Below are 20,925 nucleotides of genomic sequence, written 5' to 3'. Positions count from 1 at the left end.
GTAAAAACGTCTTTCAAAGAATTCCAATTTGACAGCAGATAGTGTCGCCACATAAAATATTTCTTGCATAGTGGCTTGCTGGTCTAGGAGTATGATTCTCGTTCATGCCATGAGAAATCCTAGGTTCAAATTTCAGTTGAACCCTTACAGTTGTCTTTTGTTTTGTAAGGGCGTTGTGGCTTACACAAGGGTCTTTTTTCTGAGAATGCCAGTTTGTCTGCAGATAGTGTTGCCATGTAAAGTGGCTGTTTTGCAGTTGCTCGTTGGTCTACGGGCTTGATTCTCGCATAAGGTGCGAGAGGTCCTGTTTTCAAAGCCTGGACGAACCATTGCAGAAGTCCCGGGTCCAAATGAAGCAAAAGCCCTGCTTCAATGTTTGTAAGATAAGGATTTCTGACCATCTGTTGCTTCTGATGTCTTGTGAAATATTCAAGCTTTTGTGGCTCGTTGGTCTAGGGGTATGATTCTCGCTAAGGGTGCGGGAGGTCCCGGGTTCAAATCCCGGATGAGCCCTTGCAATTGATCTGTTGTTTTACTGGGCTTTATGGCTTTCATAAAAAAACAATTTTCGAAGAATTCCAGTTTGTCGGCAGATAGCGTCGGCACATAAAACATTCCTTTGCATAGTGGTTTGGTTGTCTAGGAGTATGCTTTTCGTTCATGCCGTGAGAAATCCCAGATTCAAATTTCGGTTGAGCCCTTACAGTTGTCTGCTGTTTTGTAAGGGCATTGTGGCTTACACAGAGGCCTTTTTTCTGAGAATGCCAGTTCGTCAGCAGATAGTGTTGCCATATAAAGTTATTGTTTTGCAGTGGCTCGTTGGTCTAGGGGTATGATTCTCGCTTCGGGTGTGAGAGGTCCCGGGTTCAAATCCCGGACGAGCCCTTGCAGGTGTCATGTGTTTTACAGGGCACTATGTCTTTCATTAAAATGTCTTTCGAAGAATTCCAGTTTGTCAGCAGATAGTGTCGCCACCTAAAACATTCCTTTGCATAGTGGCTTGCTGGTCTAGGCGTATGATTTTCGTTCATGCAATGAGAAATCCCAGATTCAAATTTCGGTTGAGCCCTTACAGTTGTCTGCTGTTTTGTAAGGTCGTTGTGGCTTACACAGAGGCCTTTTTTCTGAGAATGCCAGTTTGTCAGCAGATAGTGTTGCCATATAAAGTTGCTGTTTTGCAGTGGCTCGGTGGTCTAGGGGTATGACTCTCACTTAAGGTGCCCTTGATTCGTTAGAGAAAGATTTCTGACTATCTGACGCCTTGTGAAGTTGTCTCGATTTAGTGGCTCATTGGTCTATGGGTATAATTCTCGCTTCGGTTGTGAGAGGACCCAGGTTCAATACACGGATGAGCCCTTGTAGGTGTACTGTGTTTTACAGGGCATTATGTCTTTCATAAAAACGTCTTTCAAAGAATTCCAATTTGTCAGCAGATAGTGTCGCCACATAAAATATTTCTTGCATAGTGGCTTGCTGGTCTAGGAGTATGATTCTCGTTCATGCCATGAGAAATCCTAGGTTCCAATTTCAGTTGAACCCTTACAGTTGTCTTTTGTTTTGTATGGGCGTTGTGGCTTACACAGAGGCCTTTTTTCTGAGAATGCCGGTTTGTCAGCAGATAGTGTTGCCATGTAAAGTGGCTGTTTTGCAGTTGCTCGTTGGTCTACGGGCTTGATTCTCGCATAAGGTGCGAGAGGTCCCGTTTTCAAAGCCTGGACGAACCATTGCAGAAGTCCCGGGTCCAAATGAAGCAAAAGCCCTTCTTCAATGTTTGTAAGATAAGGACTTCTGACCATCTGTTGCTTCTGATGTCTTGTGAAATAATCAAGCTTTTGTGGCTCGTTGGTCTAGGGGTATGATTCTCGCTTAGGGTGCGAGAGGTCAAGGGTTCATATCCCGGACGAGCCCTTGCATTTATTCTTTTGTTTTGTAGGGCTTTATGGCTTTCATAAAAAACGTTTTTCGAAGAATTCCAGGTTGTCAGCAGATAGTGTCGGCACATAAAACATTTCTTTGCTTAGTGGCTTGGTTGTCTAGGAGTATGATTCTCGTTCATGCCATGAGAAATCCCAGATTCAAATTTCGGTTGAGCCCTTACAGTTTTCTGCTGTTTTGTAAGGGCGTTGTGGCTTACACAGAGGCCTTTTTTCTGAGAATGCCAGTTCGTCAGCAGATAGTGTTGCCATATAAAGTTACTGTTTTGCAGTGGCTCGTTGGTCAAGGGGTATGATTCTCGCTTAGGGTGCCCTTGATTCATTAGAGAAAGTTTTCTGACTATCTGATGCTTCTAAGGCCATGTGAAATTCTCTCAATTTAGTGGCTCGTTGGTCTAGGGGTATGATTCTTGCTTCGGGTGTGAGAGGTCCTGGCTTCAAATCCCAGACGAGCCCTTGCATGTGTCATGTGTTTTACAGGGCACTATGTCTTTCATTAAAATGTCTTTCGAAGAATTCCAGTTTGTCAGCAGATAGTGTTGCCACCTAAAACATTCCTTTGCAAAGTGGCTTGCTGGTCTAGGCGTATGATTTTCGTTCATGCAATGAGAATTCCCAGATTCAAATTTCGGTTAAGCCCTTACAGTTGTCTGCTGTTTTGTAAGGTCGTTGTGGCTTACACAGAGGCCTTTTTTCTGAGAATGCCAGTTTGTCAGCAGATAGTGTTGCCATATAAAGTTGCTGTTTTGCAGTGGCTCGGTGGTCTAGGGGTATGACTCTCACTTAAGGTGCCCTTGATTCGTTAGAGAAAGATTTCTGACTATCTGACGCCTTGTGAAGTTGTCTCGATTTAGTGGCTCATTGGTCTATCGGTATGATTCTCGCTTCGGTTGCGAGAGGACCCGGGTTCAATACAAGGATGAGCACTTGTAGGTGTACTACCAGGGCATTATGTCTTTCGTAAAAACGTCTTTCAAAGAATTCCAATTTGTCAGCAGATAGTGTCGCCACATAAAATATTTCTTGCATAGTGGCTTGCTGGTCTAGGAGTATGATTCTCATTCATGCCATGAGAAATCCTAGGTTCAAATTTCAGTTGAACCCTTACAGTTGTCTTTTGTTTTGTAAGGGCGTTGTGGCTTACACAAGGGTCTTTTTTCTGAGAATGCCAGTTTGTCTGCAGATAGTGTTGCCATGTAAAGTGGCTGTTTTGCAGTTGCTCGTTGGTCTACGGGCTTGATTCTCGCATAAGGTGCGAGAGGTCCTGTTTTCAAAGCCTGGACGAACCATTGCAGAAGTCCCGGGTCCAAATGAAGCAAAAGCCCTGCTTCAATGTTTGTAAGATAAGGATTTCTGACCATCTGTTGCTTCTGATGTCTTGTGAAATATTCAAGGTTTTGTGGCTCGTTGGTCTAGGGGTATGATTCTCGCTTAGGGTGCGGGAGGTCCCGGGTTCAAATCCCGGACGAGCCCTTGCAATTGATCTGTTGTTTTACTGGGCTTTATGGCTTTCATAAAAAAACAATTTTCGAAGAATTCCAGTTTGTCAGCAGATAGCGTCGGCACATAAAACATTCCTTTGCATAGTGGTTTGGTTGTCTAGGAGTATGCTTTTCGTTCATGCCGTGAGAAATCCCAGATTCAAATTTCGGTTGAGCCCTTACAGTTGTCTGCTGTTTTGTAAGGGCATTGTGGCTTACACAGAGGCCTTTTTTCTGAGAATGCCAGTTCGTCAGCAGATAGTGTTGCCATATAAAGTTATTGTTTTGCAGTGGCTCGTTGGTCTAGGGGTATGATTCTCGCTTCGGGTGTGAGAGGTCCCGGGTTCAAATCCCGGACGAGCCCTTGCAGGTGTCATGTGTTTTACAGGGCACTATGTCTTTCATTAAAATGTCTTTCGAAGAATTCCAGTTTGTCAGCAGATAGTGTCGCCACCTAAAACATTCCTTTGCATAGTGGCTTGCTGGTCTAGGCGTATGATTTTCATTCATGCAATGAGAAATCCCAGATTCAAATTTCGGTTGAGCCCTTACAGTTGTCTGCTGTTTTGTAAGGTCGTTGTGGCTTACACAGAGGCCTTTTTTCTGAGAAAGCCAGTTTGTCAGCAGATAGTGTTGCCATATAAAGTTGCTGTTTTGCAGTGGCTCGGTGGTCTAGGGGTATGACTCTCACTTAAGGTGCCCTTGATTCGTTAGAGAAAGATTTCTGACTATCTGACGCCTTGTGAAGTTGTCTCGATTCAGTGACTCATTGGTCTATGGGTATGATTCTCGCTTCGGTTGCGAGAGGACCCGGGTTCAATACACGGATGAGCCCTTGTAGGTGTACTGTGTTTTACAGGGCATTATGTCTTTCGTAAAATCGTCTTTCAAAGAATTCCAATTTGTCAGCAGATAGTGTCGCCACATAAAATATTTCTTGCATAGTGGCTTGCTGGTCTTGGAGTATGATTCTCGTTCATGCCATGAGAAATCCTAGGTTCCAATTTCAGTTGAACCCTTACAGTTGTCTTTTGTTTTGTATGGGCGTTGTGGCTTACACAGAGGCCTTTTTTCTGATAATGCCGGTTTGTCAGCAGATAGTGTTGCCATGTAAAGTGGCTGTTTTGCAGTTGCTCGTTGGTCTACGGGCTTGATTCTCGCATAAGGTGAGAGAGGTCCCGTTTTCAAAGCCTGGACGAACCATTGCAGAAGTTCCGGGTTCAAAAGAAGCAAAAGCCCTGCTTCAATGTTCGTAAGATAAGGACTTCTGACCATCTGTTGCTTCTGATGTCTTGTGAAATAATCAAGCTTTTGTGGCTCGTTGGTCTAGGGGTATGATTCTCGCTTAGGGTGCGAGAGATCCCGGGTTCAAATCCCGGACGAGCCCTTGCAATTGTTCTGTTGTTTTACAGGGCTTTATGGCTTTCATAAAAAAACAATTTTCGAAGAATTCCAGTTTGTCAGCAGATAGTGTCGGCACATAAAACATTCCTTTCTATAGTGGTTTGGTTGTCTAGGAGTATGCTTTTCGTTCATGCCGTGAGAAATCCCAGATTCAAATTTCGGTTGAGCCCTTACAGTTGTCTGCTGTTTTGTAAGGGCATTGTGGCTTACACAGAGGCCTTTTTTCTGAGAATGCCAGTTCGTCAGCAGATAGTGTTGCCATATAAAGTTATTGTTTTGCAGTGGCTTGTTGGTCTAGGGGTATGATTCTCGCTTAGGGTGCCCTTGATCCGTAAGAGAAAGTTTTCTGACTATCTGATGGTTCTGAGGCCATGTGAAAATCTCTCAATTTAGTGGCTCGTTGGTCAAGGGGTATGATTCTCGCTTCGGGTATGAGAGGTCCCGGGTTTAAATCCCGGACGAGCCCTTGCAGGTGTCATGTGTTTTACAGGGCACTATGTCTTTCATTAAAATGTCTTTCGAAGAATTCCAGTTTGTCAGCAGATAGTGTCGCCACCTAAAACATTCCTTTGCATAGTGGCTTGCTGGTCTAGGCGTATGATTTTCGTTCATGCAATGAGAAATCCCAGATTCAAATTTCGGTTGAGCCCTTACAGTTGTCTGCTGTTTTGTAAGGTCGTTGTGGCTTACACAGAGGCCTTTTTTCTGAGAATGCCAGTTTGTCAGCAGATAGTGTTGCCATATAAAGTTGCTGTTTTGCAGTGGCTCGGTGGTCTAGGGGTACGACTCTCACTAAGGGTGCCCTTGATTCGTTAGAGAAAGATTTCTGACTATCTGACGCCTTGAGAAGTTGTCTCGATTTAGTGGCTCATTGGTCTATGGGTATGATTCTCGCTTCGGTTGCGAGAGGACCCGGGTTCAATACACGGATGAGCCCTTGTAGGTGTACTGTGTTTTACAGGGCATTATGTCTTTCGTAAAAACGTCTTTCAAAGAATTCCAATTTGTCAGCAGATAGTGTCGCCACATAAAATATTTCTTGCATAGTGGCTTGCTGGTCTAGGAGTATGATTCTCTTTCATGCCATGAGAAATCCTAGGTTCCAATTTCAGTTGAACCCTTACAGTTGTCTTTTGTTTTGTATGGGCGTTGTGGCTTACACAGAGGCCTTTTTTCTGAGAATGCCGGTTTGTCAGCAGATAGTGTTGCCATGTAAAGTGGCTGTTTTGCAGTTGCTCGTTGGTCTACCGGCTTGATTCTCGCATAAGGTGCGAGAGGTCCCGTTTTCAAAGCCTGGACGAACCATTGCAGAAGTCCCGGGTCCAAATGAAGCAAAAGCCCTTCTTCAATGTTTGTAAGATAAGGACTTCTGACCATTTGTTGCTTCTGATGTCTTGTGAAATAATCAAGCTTTCGTGGCTCGTTGGTCTAGGGGTATGATTCTCGCTTAGGGTGTGAGAGGTCCCGGGTTCAAATCCTGGACGAGCCCTTGCATTTATTCTGTTGTTTTACAGGGCTTTATGGCTTTCATAAAAAACGTTTTTCGAAGAATTCCAGGTTGTCAGCAGATAGTGTCGGCACATAAAACATTTCTTTGCTTAGTGGCTTGGTTGTCTAGGAGTATGATTCTCGTTCATGCCATGAGAAATCCCAGATTCAAATTTCGGTTGAGCCCTTACAGTTTTCTGCTGTTTTGTAAGGGCGTTGTGGCTTACACAGAGGCCTTTTTTCTGAGAATGCCAGTTCGTCAGCAGATAGTGTTGCCATATAAAGTTACTGTTTTGCAGTGGCTCGTTGGTCAAGGGGTATGATTCTCGCTTAGGGTGCCCTTGATTCATTAGAGAAAGTTTTCTGACTATCTGATGCTTTTAAGGCCATGTGAAATTCTGTCAATTTAGTGGCTCGTTGGTCTAGGGGTATGATTCTTGCTTCGGGTGTGAGAGGTCCCGGCTTCAAATCCCAGACGAGCCCTTGCAGGTGTCATGTGTTTTACAGGGCACTATGTCTTTCATTAAAATGTCTTTCGAAGAATTCCAGTTTGTCAGCAGATAGTGTCGCCACCTAAAACATTCCTTTGCATAGTGGCTTGCTGGTCTAGGCGTATGATTTTCGTTCATGCAATGAGAAATCCCAGATTCAAATTTCGGTTGAGCCCTTACAGTTGTCTGCTGTTTTGTAAGGTCGTTGTGGCTTACACAGAGGCCTTTTTTCTGAGAAAGCCAGTTTGTCAGCAGATAGTGTTGCCATATAAAGTTGCTGTTTTGCAGTGGCTCGGTGGTCTAGGGGTATGACTCTCACTTAAGGTGCCCTTGATTCGTTAGAGAAAGATTTCTGACTATCTGACGCCTTGTGAAGTTGTCTCGATTTAGTGGCTCATTGGTCTATGGGTATGATTCTCGCTTCGGTTGCGAGAGGACCCGGGTTCAATACACGGATGAGCCCTTGTAGGTGTACTGTGTTTTACAGGGCATTATGTCTTTCGTAAAAACGTCTTTCAAAGAATTCCAATTTGTCAGCAGATAGTGTCGCCACATAAAATATTTCTTGCATAGTGGCTTGCTTGTCTAGGAGTATGATTCTCGTTCATGCCATGAGAAATCCTAGGTTCAAATTTCAGTTGAACCCTTACAGTTGTCTTTTGTTTTGTATGGGCGTTGTGGCTTACACAGAGGCCTTTTTTCTGAGAATGCCGGTTTGTCAGCAGATAGTGTTGCCATGTAAAGTGGCTGTTTTGCAGTTGCTCGTTGGTCTACGGGCTTGATTCTCGCATAAGGTGCGAGAGGTCCTGTTTTCAAAGCCTGGACGAACCATTGCAGAAGTCCCGGGTCCAAATGAAGCAAAAGCCCTGCTTCAATGTTTGTAAGATAAGGATTTCTGACCATCTGTTTCTTCTGATGTCTTGTGAAATATTCAAGCTTTTGTGGCTTGTTGGTCTAGGGGTATGATTCTCGCTTAGGGTGCGAGAGGTCCCGGGTTCAAATCCCGGACGAGCCCTTGCTTTTATTCTGTTGTTTTACTGGGCATTATGGCTTTCATAAAAAAACAATTTTCGAAGAATTCCAGTTTGTCAGCAGATAGTGTCGGCACATAAAACATTCCTTTCCATAGTGGTTTGGTTGTCTAGGAGTATGCTTTTCGTTCATGCCGTGAGAAATCCCAGATTCAAATTTCGGTTGAGCCCTTACAGTTGTCTGCTGTTTTGTAAGGGCATTGTGGCTTACACAGAGGCCTTTTTTTTGAGGATGCCAGTTCGTCAGCAGATAGTGTTGCCATATAAAGTTACTGTTTTGCAGTGGCTCGTTGGTCTAGGGGTATGATTCTCGCTTAGGGTGCCCTTGATTTGTTAGAGAAAGTTTTCTGACTATCTGATGCTTCTGAGGCCATGTGAAATTCCCTCAATTTAGTGGCTCGTTGGTCTAGGGGTATGATTCTTGCTTCGGGTGTGAGAGGTCCCGGGTTCAAATCCCAGACGAGCCCTTGCAGGTGTCATGTGTTTTACAGGGCACTATGTCTTTCATTAAAATGTCTTTCGAAGAATTCCAGTTTGTCAGCAGATAGTGTCGCCACATAAAACATTCCTTTGCATAGTGGCTTGCTGGTCTAGGCGTATGATTTTCGTTCATGCAATGAGAAATCCCAGATTCAAATTTCGGTTGAGCCCTTACAGCTGTCTGCTGTTTTGTAAGGTCGTTGTGGCTTACACAGAGGCCTTTTTTTCTGAGAATGCCAGTTTGTCAGCAGATAGTGTTGCCATATAAAGTTGCTGTTTTGCAGTGGCTCGGCGGTCTAGGGGTTTGACTCTCACTTAGGGTGCCCTTGATTCGTTAGAGAAAGATTTCTGACTATCTGACGTCTTGTGAAATTGTCTCAATTTAGTGGCTCATTGGTCTATGGGTATGATTCTTGCTTCGGTTGAGAGAGGACCCGGGTTCAATTACCGGATGAGCCCTTGCAAGTGTACTGTGTTTTACAGGGCATTATGTCTTTCGTAAAAACGTCTTTCAAAGAATTCCAATTTGTCAGCAGATAGTGTCGCCACATAAAATATTTCTTGCATAGTGGCTTGCTGGTCTAGGAGTATGATTCTCGTTCATGCCATGAGAAATCCTGGGTTCCAATTTCAGTTGAACCCTTACAGTTGTCTTTTGTTTTGTATGGGCGTTGTGGCTTACACAGAGGCCTTTTTTCTGAGAATGCCGGTTTGTCAGCAGATAGTGTTGCCATGTAAAGTGGCTGTTTTGCAGTTGCTCGTTGGTCTACGGGCTTGATTCTCGCATAAGGTGAGAGAGGTCCCGTTTTCAAAGCCTGGACGAACCATTGCAGAAGTTCCGGGTTCAAAAGAAGCAAAAGCCCTGCTTCAATGTTTGTTAGATAAGGACTTCTGACCATCTGTTGCTTCTGATGTCTTGTGAAATATGCAAGCTTTTATGGCTAGTTGGTCTAGGGGTATGATTCTCACTTTGGGTATGAGAGGTCCCGGGTTCAAATCCCGGATGAGTCCTTGCAGTTTCTCTGTTGTTTAACAGGGCAATATGGCTTTCATAAAAAACGTTTTTCGAAGAATTCCAGTTTGTCAGCAGATATTGTCGGCACATAAAACATTCCTTTGCATAGTGGCATGGTTCTCTAGGAGTATGATTCTCGTTCATGCCATGATAAATCCCAGATTCAAATTTCGGTTGAGCCCTTACAGTTGTCTGCTGTTTTGTAAGGGCGTTTTTTGTAAGGGTGTTTTGTAAGAGGCCTTTTTTCTGAGAATGCCAGTTCGTCAGCAGATAGTGTTGCCCTGTAAAGTTGCTTTCTGAGTGAACTATGCTTTTAAGCCAGGGGTCACCAAACCTGTTCCTGGAGGTCTTAAAATGACAACCAAAGAGTTTGTTTCCAGTTTTTTCCAGTTGTTTACACACAATTTCTGAAAGCATGTTTCATATTGTCAGAACTCTACACACAAATCCCAAAACACACACACATTGGGCAAAACTCTTCAATTCTTCTGCAAAATGAAACTATACGTTCAAAACAATGTGATTTCTTCTCAAAATGGTATTTTGTTTTCAAATGACACACACAAGCCATCACATTAACAGACATTCATAAGATAAGTTAAACACTAATGTGCTTAATGTAAAACACTATGACGACTTCTTCTCTATTCATCATAATGACTTTCTGTTAGCCTTTTTCAGTTCAGTGTTACACTTACTACAGACAGTACATAGACCTACAGAAGTGCATTGTAAAATTTTTCTGAAAATTGTTTTTATACAAAACAAACAAATACCGAATATATTTTACTGTATTTTCCCCACAAAAACAGCGTACAAAGTGTTGATCCCAACCAACACAAAGTTGCAGAAAATGTGGTCTACATATACCATCAACAGAAGTGTTTACTAAATACAGTTACAGAAAATACATAAATAAATAAATAAAAAAACAGCTATACTGCATTCTCTTTTCTGTTTTGGTGTGGCCAAGCAGTGGGGGAAATGTAACCTTGCATGACAAATCCAGCCATGAAAAGCATCAACTGCTATAGCTTGGAGAAGGGGTATAGGTGTGTTTGGATTTCGGTCATACACTTTTCATCTACAGGCAGGAAAAAAATCCTCAATAGGTTTGAGGAATGGAGATTATGGAGAGGGAGATAAACAACTAAAAAACATGGGTGTGCAGTAAACTAGTTGTGAATCAGATGAGCTCTCAAATGTAATTCAATTTGTCGCACTATCCATTATGCCTCAAAGCTATACAGTTTTATAATTTATTTCATTAAGCTCTATGAAAAAAGCACACGCACCAACCTGAACTAAGGCGCTGCTGGGATTTGAGCCCAGGATCTCCTGTTTACACGACAGGCACTTTGACCAGCTAAGCCACAGCACCACAAAAATTAATTGTAAGAGACATTTGCCCGATAACAAAAATCGAAGAAGAAAAAAATACACAACAAAAAACAGCATGTCAGGATGCAGAAAATGCTGACCAGATGGATGTGGTCTTTTAGAGTCTGGATGATCATGTCTCAAACTTGACCGGTAACCTGGCCTCTGTTCAAGATCAAAGCAAAAAATGCATTAATTTTTTTTATTTAATCTATCCTTTATCATGTGTTAAGTGTTTTTTGGAACCTCCAGTTACATTACATCCAAACCCACTTTCAGCTCGGAAAATGGAAATCATTTAATCTAAGATAATGGAAAGCGCATTGGACTTCTTGGCTGTGAGCCGAGTCATTTAAAGGTTTTGGGTTCGAGTCCCACAAGAGTTGCAAGCTTTGCCCTTTTTCTTCACTGACTTAAGGTGTGGTGCGTTTCCAACATTTCAGGCATCTGTCCATCCCGTTTTGCTTTTTTCTTTCATTGCGCAGTGCAGGCTCAGATACTAGGGGTACTCTACAATAAAGCCGATGACTTAATTGAGCTGTTTTAAATAAGGGAGATTAGAAAACGGTGTAGGGCCGAGTGGACTTGAGGAATGACTCGAAGGCAACCTGTGGTTTAGGGCAAAAGTGACTGCCATCTATTGTTAAGATCACGCATTTTGGATTTGTCATACAAGAGCCTCTTTATGCATGTGCAAAGTAACTGAGTAGAAAGCATAGTAAATTTTGCTTCACCCGCACTGTCTTAGATGAAACTGCATTTGGAAGTATCGTATCCAGAGGTTTTTTCTTTTAGTGTTAAGACTAACGGCTGTTTCACACCGCAAGCGCCAGCAGCGCGTGAGCAGAGCGTATTTTTTCGGCGTCCATGTTAACAGATTAGAGCTTTCACAATGCACACAGTAGCAGTGCGTCAGAGCGAGGCGTGAGCGTCGCTGAAGCAGCAGTGCAGCGATAGTTTCGACGCCGGGTCTATTTTTGACGCGCTGCTCACGCTCAATTAAAGTGACAGTGCATTGATAATGACCAAAACACAATGAATGACAGTAAAAAGTAGCAATTTTACCCAATACATGCCTTAATAATGTCAACTGATTTATATATAGTCAATTGTAACCCAGGTTACTAGTGGGTAGTACACAGCAATAGAGCAAATAGAAACACCCTTATAAATATGAAAAAAAAAACATTGGCAGAATACTCGATTAAATATTATATATTAAAATTATGTATTTATATAAATAATTCATAATAGAGTATTATACAGCATTCAAGGGAATAGTGCTTTAGAAGAACATCATCGTGCCTTAGACTATAGCAGCAGATCAGCTTTACAAACAATAACAAATCTCTGTCTGTTAGCTTGTGTTTACCATTGCTATGGTGATTCAGTGTTCGCAAGGGAATGCAGAGATGTAAGTTGTTATATTAATAACAGTAGAAAACTATTAGATTTATATCTTTTAATGTTTTAAATGTGTATTAACTGTAAAAATTAACCATTAATAAGATGCTGAAATGATTTCTATCATATATTTTTAATGAAGGATTGAGAGAAAAAAACAAGACTTGTATCTGTGAGTGAAATCTGCACACGAGTGCCACCTGGAGTTTTCCTGGTTTTTCGCTTTGATTTTGAATGATTTCCTTGGTGAGTTCGTGATTTTTTTTATTATTGTTTTCATTATAACATGATTTAAACTAGTGTCAAAAATGTGTTTCATTAATTAACCATTTGTTTGGTTCAGTAAAAACACAGTATTATACACAGTATTATACAAGTGATTGTGTAAAGTTTAAGTGAGAGAGTAAAATGCTGTCATTTGTAAAAAGAAAATGCCAAATAGGAGAGAGAAATAGGAAAAACACAGAAATTCAGCAGAGAGAAGCATATACATGGTCATTTATTGTTGCTGTTTATTTACAAATGTGTTAAGCTGAGATAATGCATACACTGTAAAATGCTAATGGTTTTTTTTCTCCCCTTTGTTTGTTTGCTTGTGCATCTTCTTCTGGTTTTTCATCGGTGAGATGTTCTATTGAAGTCAGTTGCTGAATGTGATCTGCTCTGCATTCAAATTAATTGAAGTGTGAACTCTTTTCTGGATTTGGATTGTCTCAACTTCCATCGGTGCGTGTCTAATTGTGGAGTTGGACTGGCGAGCCTCCCATTAAGTGGATTTTTTGGATACACCTGTTGGAAAGATACAAAGTAAAACCTATTCAGCGTCATGGTAGGAGTGTAAATTTACAACACACTCACAAGTGCAACATCCTGGATCTCTGGAACTGAATGTGCAACCTAGTTGTTTTGCAAAAGAATCTTTTTGAGTGTTCATCACCTGTACTGGACTTTTGGGACATTTTGAAATGTTTTAAGTGAATGTTTTATTTTCATTTTTATTTTATTTGTACATTGTTTCATTGGAGTGTTCATTTGTTGCAATTTTTGAAGCTTTATAGAGAGAAGTTAATTGATTTAAGAAGGGAAACCTTGATTATATATTGAATAATAAAACTATTTTAATATTGTAATATTAAGAGGGTTTTGGACGATGGCATTATATAGCATGGTATGGTGATGCGTAACCAATTGGACTTTAAACTTTTTAAGTCTAGACATTCAAACATGCAGTGCTACCGTTTTTACCGTTTCTTTTTTTGATTAAACAATAACCCCCTGTCTGGTTTTGTGGCTTAGTTGGTCAAAACACCTGTCTAGTAAACAGAAGATCCTATGTATGAATCCCAGCACTACCTTATCTGCAGTGAGCTGTGCTTTTATGGGCCAGAGAGTACCAAAAATTGCTTTCTGTGCAACAGTGCTAGAGGCAGGAGCTCTGTGGTGCAATGGATAGTGCATTGGACTTCTAGGCTGTGAGCTGAGACCACTGCGAGCCAGGACGAGCCGGGGCAATTGCCCAGGAGGTTAAGCAGTGAGGCCGAAATCATGTTGCGTTTCCACTGTTCGGCTAGTAGCTCGCAGCACGTCACGCAAACCCCGCCCCATAACATCCCCCGAATCAAACGTCACACAACCCGCCCACTTCAGCGGGAATCAGCCAGATAAAGCACACCATCACATCCTCACGAAACCATTCAAATAAAGACAACTGAAACAAACAATTGACACGTTACTGTACAACATTACATTGTATGTCTATACGCACATGCCTGTGTGTTCTCATTCATTATATTCATTTATTCACCGACCGACTGAATTTGAAACTAATTTTCATGCGAAGCAACACGCCCCTTCAGCTACTCCAGAACGCAGCAGCATGAGTGGTCTTTAATGAATTGAAAAGAGCACGTCACTCCGCTACTTACCCGTTTGCACTGGCTGCCAGTTTCTGCTCGCATCAAATTCAAAGCTCTGATGTTTGCCTACAAAGCAATCTCTGGCTTTGCTCCCTCTTATCTGCTCTCACTTTCATTTTTTGCGATTTTTCAAAAAATTTTCATTTTGGTGATTTTTCAAAAAAAATTTCATTTTTTGTGATTTTTTCAAATTTTTTTTTATTTTTTTGCGATTCTTTGTGATTTTTCAAAATAATTTCATTTTTTGTGATTTTTCAAAAAAATTTCATTTTTTGTGATTTTTCAAAAAATTTCGATTTTTTTGTGATTTTTAAAAATTTTTTCATTTTTTGTGATTTTTCAAAAAATTTTCATTTTTTTTGTTATTTTTCAAAAAAATTTCATTTTTTGATTTTTCAAAAAATTTTCATTTTTTTGTTATTTTTCAAAAAATTTCGATTTTTTGTTATTTTTCAAAAAAATTCATTTTTGTGATTTTTCGAAAAATTTTCAATTTTTTATTTTTCAAAAAATTTCGATTTTTTGTTATTTTTCAAAATAATTCATTTTTGTGATTTTTTGCGATTTTTCAAAAATTTTTCATTTTTTGTGATTTTTTGTTATTTTTCAAAAAATTTTGATTTTTTGTTATTTTTCAAAAAATTTTGATTTTTTGTTATTTTTTTTAAAATAATTCATTTTTTGTGATTTTTCAAAAAATGTTCATTTTTTGTGATTTTTCAAAAATTTTTAATTTTTGGTGATTTTTCAAAAAAATGTCGATTTTTTGTGATTTTTCAAAAAATTTAGATTTTTTGTGATTTTTCAAAAATTTTTCATTTTTTTTATTTTTCAAAAAAATTCGATTTTTTGTTATTTTTCAAAAAATTCATTTTTTGTGATTTTTTGCGATTTTTCAAAAAAATTTCATTTTTTGTGATTTTTTGTTATTTATCCAAAAATTTTCAGTTTTAATTTTTTTAAAAATTTCAATTTTTTTTTTTCAAAAAATTTAAATTTTTTGTTATTTTTCAAAAAAAATCATTTTTGGTGATTTTTCAAAAAAATTTCATTTTTTGTGAATTTTCAAAAAATTAATTTTTTTTGTGATTTTTAGTGATTTTTAATTTTTTGTGATTTTTAGTGATTTTTAAAATTTTTTTAATTTTTTGTGATTTTTCAAAAAAATTAGTTTTTTGTGATTTTTAGTGATTTTTCAGTTTTCTTTTTTGTGATTTTTTCAAAAAATTTAATTTTTTTGTGATTTTTAGTGATTTTTCAAAAAATGTTCTTTTTTTGTTATTTTTAAAAAAGATAGCATTTTTTGCGTTTTTTCGAAAAATGTGCATTTTTTGTGATTTTTCAAAAAATTTCGATTTTTTGTGATTTTTCAAAAAATTTTCATTTTTTTGTTATTTTTTAAAAAAAATCGATTTTTTGTTATTTTTAAAAAAATTCATTTTTTGTTATTTTTTGCGATTTTTAGAGATTTTTAATTTTTTGTGATTTTTAGTGATTTTTCAAAAATTTTTCATTTTTGTGATTTTTCAAAAATTTTTCATTTTTTTGTGATTTTTAGTGATTTTAAATTTTTGGGGATTTTTTGTTATTTTTCAAAAAATGTTCATTTTTTGTGATTTTTAGTGATTTTTAATTTTTTGTGATTTTTAGTTATTTTTAGTGATTTTTCAAAATTTTTTCATTTTTTGATTTTTCAAAAAATTTGTTTTTTTGTGATTTTTATTGATTTTTCAAAGTTTTCATTTTTTGTGATTTTTCAAAAATTTTACATTTTTTGTGATTTTTTAGTGATTTTTCAAAAAAATTTCATTTTTTTATTTTTCAAAAAATTTCGAATTTTTGTCATTTTTTGCGATTTTTAAAAAAATATCATTTTTTGTGATTTTTTGTTATTTTTCCAAAAATTTTCATTTTTTATTTTTTAAAAAAAATGTTCATTTTTGGTGATTTTTCAAAAAAATTTCATTTTTTGCAATTTTTCAAAACAATTTCATTTTTTGTGATTTTTAAAAAAATTTCGATTTTTTGCGATTTTTCAAAAAAATGTCATTTTTTGTTATTTTTTGTTATTCATCCAAAAATTTTCATTTTTTGTTATTTTTCAAAACATTACGATTTTTTGTTATTTTTTCAAAAAATTTTAATTTTTTGTGATTTTTAGTGATTTTTCAAAAAAAATTCATTTTTTGCGATTTTTCAAAAAATTTCTTTTTTTGAGATTTTTAAAAAGAATTCATTTTTTTGCGATTTTTTGATTTTTCAAAAAAATTTCATTTTTTGTGATTTTTCAAAAAATTAGCTTTTTTTGTGATTTTTCAAAAATTTGCATTTTTTGTTATTTTTTAAAAAAAATAGATTTTTTGTTATTTTTCAAAAAATTCATTTTTTGTGATTGCGTTTTTTTTAAAAAAATGCATTTTTTGTGATTTTTCAAAAAATTTGCATTTTTTGTGATTTTTCAAAAAATTTTCATTTTTTGTGATTTTTCAAAAAATTTTCATTTTTTTGTGATTTTTAGTGATTTTTCAAAAAAAAATCATTTTTTGTGATTTTTTGCAATTTTTCAAAAAAAATTCATTTTTTGTGATTTTTTGTTATTTATCCAAAAATGTTCGTTTTTTGTTATTTTTCAAAAAATGTTTATTTTTTTGTGATTTTTCAAAAAATTTCGATTTTTTGTGATTTTTCATAAAATTTTCATTTTTTGTTTTTTTTCAAAAAATTTCAATTTTTTGTTATTTTTCAAAAAATTTTCATTTTTTGTGATTTTTTGTGATTTTTAAAAAAAAATCATTTTTGTGATTTTTTGCAATTTTTCAAAAAAATTTCATTTTTATGTGATTTTTTGTTATTTATCCAAAAATTTTCATTTTTTGTTATTTTTCAAAAAATGTCTATTTTTTGTTATTTTTCAAAAAATTTTCATTTTTTGTGATTTTTCAAAAATTTTGATTTTTGTGATTTTTCAAAAATTTTTCATTTTTTTGTTATTTTTCAAAAAATTTAGATTTTTTGTTATTTTTCAAAAAAATTTCATTTTTTGTGATTTTTAGTGATTTTTAAAAAAAAATTCATTTTTTGTGATTTTTTGCAATTTTTAAAAAAAAATTCATTTTTTTGTGATTTTTTGTTATTTATCCAAAAATGTTCATTTTTTGTTATTTTTCAAAAAATGTTCATTTTTTGTGATTTTTCAAAAAATTTCGATTTTTTGTGATTTTTCAAAAAATTTTCATTTTTTGTGATTTTTCAAAAAAAAAATATTTTTTGTCATTTTTAGTGATTTTTCAAAAAAGTTAAATTTTTTGCGATTTTTCAAAAAATTTTCATTTTTTGTGATTTTTCAAAAAATTTTTCATTTTTGTGATTTTTTGTGATTTTCAAAAAATTTTAATTTTTTGCGTGTTTTCCAAAAATTTTAATTTTTTGCAATTTTTCAAAAAAAATTAATTTTTTGCGATTTTTCAAAAAAATTTCATTTTTTGTGATTTTTCAAAAAATTTTCATTTTTTGTGATTTTTTGCGATTTTTCAAAAAAATTAAAATTTTTGTGATTTTGCGATTTTCAAAAAATTTTAATTTTTTGCGTTTTTTTTTTGCGATTTTCAAAAAATTTTAATTTTTTGCTTGTTTTCAAAAAATTTTAATTTTTTGCAATTTTTCAAAAAATTTAAGTTTTTTGCGATTTCAAAAATTTTTCATTTTTTGCGATTTTTCAAAAAATGTTCATTTTTTGTGATTTTTTTGCGATTTTTCAAAAAAATTTACATTTTTGTGATTTTTTGCAATTTTCAAAAAATTTTCATTTTTTGCGTTTTTTCAAAAAATTTTCAATTTTTTTGTTAATTTTCAAAAAAATTAGATTTTTTGTTATTTTTCGAAAAATTCATTTTTTGTGTTTTTTCAAAAAATTTTCATTTTTTGTGATTTTTCAAAAAAATTTCATTTTTTGTTATTTATCCAAAAATTTTCATTTTTTATTTTTCAAAAAATTTCGATTTTTTGTTATTTTTCAGAAACTTTTCATTTTTAGTGATTTTCCAAAAAAAAATCATTTTTTGTGATTTTTAGTGATTTTTCAAAAAAGTTTAATATTTTGTGATTTTTCAAAAAATTTTTATTTTTTGTGATTTTTCAAAAAATTTAAAATTTTTGTGATTTTTTGCGATTTTCAAAAAATTTTCATTTTTTGCGTTTTTTCAAAAAAATTTCATTTTTTGAGATTTTTCAAAACATTTTAATTTTTTGTGATTTTTTCCGATTTTTCACAAAATTTTCATTTTTTGTGATTTTTCAAAAAAATTTTCATTTTTGTGATTTTTCAAAAATTTTAATTTTTTTGAATTTTTTATTATTTTTTATTTTTCGTGATTTTTAAAGATTTTTTGTGCTTTTTCAAGATTTTATCATTTTTCGTGATTTTTCTTGATCTTTCAAGATTTTTTCATTTTTTTTATTTTTTGAGGTTTTTCCATTTCTCGAGATTTTTCGTGACACTGAAGCGGTTCCAACAGTACATTCTCAGCAAAGATAGGCTTTATTTCATTTTTTAAATTACTATATTAAAAATATATATCATGCTGGCAACATTTCATGCAAACTACAACTTGTAACTCACAGAAACCCCCAAAGGACAGGCCTCTTCCTGCAGTGGCGGCCAGCTCCAGCTCATCGGGTTCTAGAGGTGACGGTGGATGAGCAGATGATGCACTACTTGTGAAAAACCCTCAATGCTTTTGAAGCACAAGGTGCACAGCAAATTCATTGGTGTTCAAATTTTAAGTGTTGTGGTAATTCAGAGTGAAGTGTTAAAATTGTAGAGTTATATAAAGCGTCATACACTAAAGCTCCAGCCGATCTTTATGACACACAGACATCAAGAATCAGGATATGAACCTCAACCATGGTTGCTAAAAAGAAAAAAGCTGCATATTTCATGCTGGGTGCCAGCATAGTACAAAGCTCCCAGCATGCATTGCATCATAAATAAATTATGCAGCTTTATGTTGTTACAATCTCTTTCTTTTTATTTATTTTGTGTTGTGTTTAGGAGGTAATATTTCAGTAGTTTTTTTAATTGATTTTTATTTTTTTGTTTGTCACCATTATTGAGATTCAAAGACTAATTGTTGATGTCTGTGTGTTTTTAAGTGCTGCCATAGATCAAACATTCACATTGTAAATCATGCTTTTAAAGTCATTAATTGTTAAAGCTTCAGTGGTTTCATTTATGTATTTTATTTATTTCACACACATAACTAATATGACACTGAATTAGAAAACAAGCAGGAGAAGATGGCTTTGATATCAAAGTTAATCTCTTCAGACTGACTCTTACATTTTCTTTTGAATTTTCATGCTACATGTAAGAATAGTGTGATTAGCACTAATAATTATAGCATCCAAATAAATAAAACATTTTATAGCAAGAAGTTGAAGAGCCCTACTAAAGCAGACTCTGTCCTCCATCATGGTGACTTCAAATGAACAACAGAAATTTCATAAAGAGCTTTTGTTCACATGACAGAATTAAAGCCAAAGCTCAGTAATAAGTGAAGCTCCATGATGAGTTGTTTAATGTCATGAGTTGTTTTAAAGATGTTGAAAATAAAAATAAATTTTATTTTGTAATTTGTTTATTTTTTTAATAATTATTATTTTATTAAAAGTTTTATTCTCAGTTGATTTCATCTTTGGTTTTGGCTACTGCTGCCAGTATTTTGATATACATTTTACATATATTTTACACAATAAGAGTTTGCTAATTAACACTCTCTGAGTGGTAAAAATTTTTAACACTTTCAAAAGTGTTATTTTAACACTTTTATAGTGGTTCCCATATAAACACTGAGGGAGTGTTAATTTGAACTCTAAGGTAGTTAAATCTACAATCTAAAATTTGCAGTGTGTATAACCCTTTATTATTGTCTTTAATTGTTTATGTACCATAGCATAATCAATGAAACACAACATCAAAACACTGTGCTGATGAGATTGTCTTCTTGCTGCTTTGACACTGACTTTTGCCTATCTTGTGTTTTTTTTTTTTTTTTTTGTCCTTCTTTAGCAGTTGAGGACAAAGGCGGTCTGCCGAAGAAACCACTCAGCTCCTCTGAAAGACAAGGTATATCACATAATGAATGTCACTTATTAACATTTATTCATACTGTTGCAACATGAACTACAGTTGAGGGCCCTCCTGTGAAATATTTATTTAAGGTAATGGAGCAAGGACATGTTCACAGTACTTACGATAGTATATTATCTTCTGAAGAAAGTTTTATTTGTTTTATTATTTATGTTTTTCTATTGGCTACAGAACAAACAGTGTTAAGCTAGTTAAGCCTTTACTTTCTCAATCTGAATATGGTAGCACTTCAGTATAATAGTCCTTTAGTTAATCAATTTACTAACAATAAGTGTCACCAATCTTGTGCAGCATTTATTAATTACAGTTCAACATTAATGCATTATTAAAATCCAAAGTTGTGCTTGTTGACATTACTTAATGCACAGTGCATTAATGAACTAACGTTATTTAACTTAAACATAAAAAAATAATTAATGTATTAAACTTCTAAGTCATGTCAGTAAATGCATTAACTAATATTAACTAATGAACTATTACTCTAAAGTGTTACCTCAAAGGGTGACACTTTACAATAAGTTTGTATTAGTTAATGTCAAAGCATTTACTACCATAAACAAGCAATGAACAATATACTTAATACAGTATTTGTTCGTGTTACAGTCATCCATGCCAACTCACAGTCCATCAACTAAGCATTAAATATTATTTTAATAAAGCATTAGTACATGTTGAACTATGATTAAAAATGTTGTACAAGCATTGTTCATAATTAGTTCATGTTAGTAAATACATTATCTAATGAAACCTTAT

At 35.2% G+C, this 20,925-nt stretch overlaps 1 protein-coding gene, 1 long non-coding RNA gene and 6 other non-coding genes across 8 annotated transcripts in view; 6 read left to right on the top strand and 2 right to left on the bottom strand.

Annotated features, from left to right (window-relative positions):
* The window catches only part of LOC137491231 (uncharacterized), a 498,327-nt gene that overhangs the window by 73,016 nt on the left and 404,386 nt on the right, over window positions 1-20,925 (bottom strand). The window lies entirely within an intron of this gene.
* trnap-cgg (transfer RNA proline (anticodon CGG)) lies at window positions 814-885 on the top strand. The gene has a single exon. It is a non-coding gene; the product is annotated as a tRNA-Pro (tRNA).
* trnap-agg (transfer RNA proline (anticodon AGG)) lies at window positions 3,336-3,407 on the top strand. Its single transcript has one exon. It is a non-coding gene; the product is annotated as a tRNA-Pro (tRNA).
* Window positions 3,708-3,779, top strand: trnap-cgg (transfer RNA proline (anticodon CGG)). The gene has a single exon. It is a non-coding gene; the product is annotated as a tRNA-Pro (tRNA).
* On the top strand, window positions 4,731-4,802 carry trnap-agg (transfer RNA proline (anticodon AGG)). Its single transcript has one exon. It is a non-coding gene; the product is annotated as a tRNA-Pro (tRNA).
* On the top strand, window positions 7,742-7,813 carry trnap-agg (transfer RNA proline (anticodon AGG)). Its single transcript has one exon. It is a non-coding gene; the product is annotated as a tRNA-Pro (tRNA).
* On the bottom strand, window positions 10,632-10,705 carry trnat-ugu (transfer RNA threonine (anticodon UGU)). Its single transcript has one exon. It is a non-coding gene; the product is annotated as a tRNA-Thr (tRNA).
* Window positions 12,084-12,824, top strand: LOC141381715 (uncharacterized). Its single transcript, XR_012402343.1, has 3 exons — window positions 12,084-12,118; window positions 12,251-12,354; window positions 12,735-12,824. It is a non-coding gene; the product is annotated as an uncharacterized lncRNA (long non-coding RNA).

The sequence above is a fragment of the Danio rerio genome, chromosome 4 (genome assembly GCF_049306965.1).
Source record: "Danio rerio strain Tuebingen ecotype United States chromosome 4, GRCz12tu, whole genome shotgun sequence".
In the NCBI taxonomy this organism is placed as follows: Eukaryota; Metazoa; Chordata; class Actinopteri; order Cypriniformes; family Danionidae; genus Danio; species Danio rerio.
This window is presented reverse-complemented; position numbering and strand designations above follow the sequence as displayed.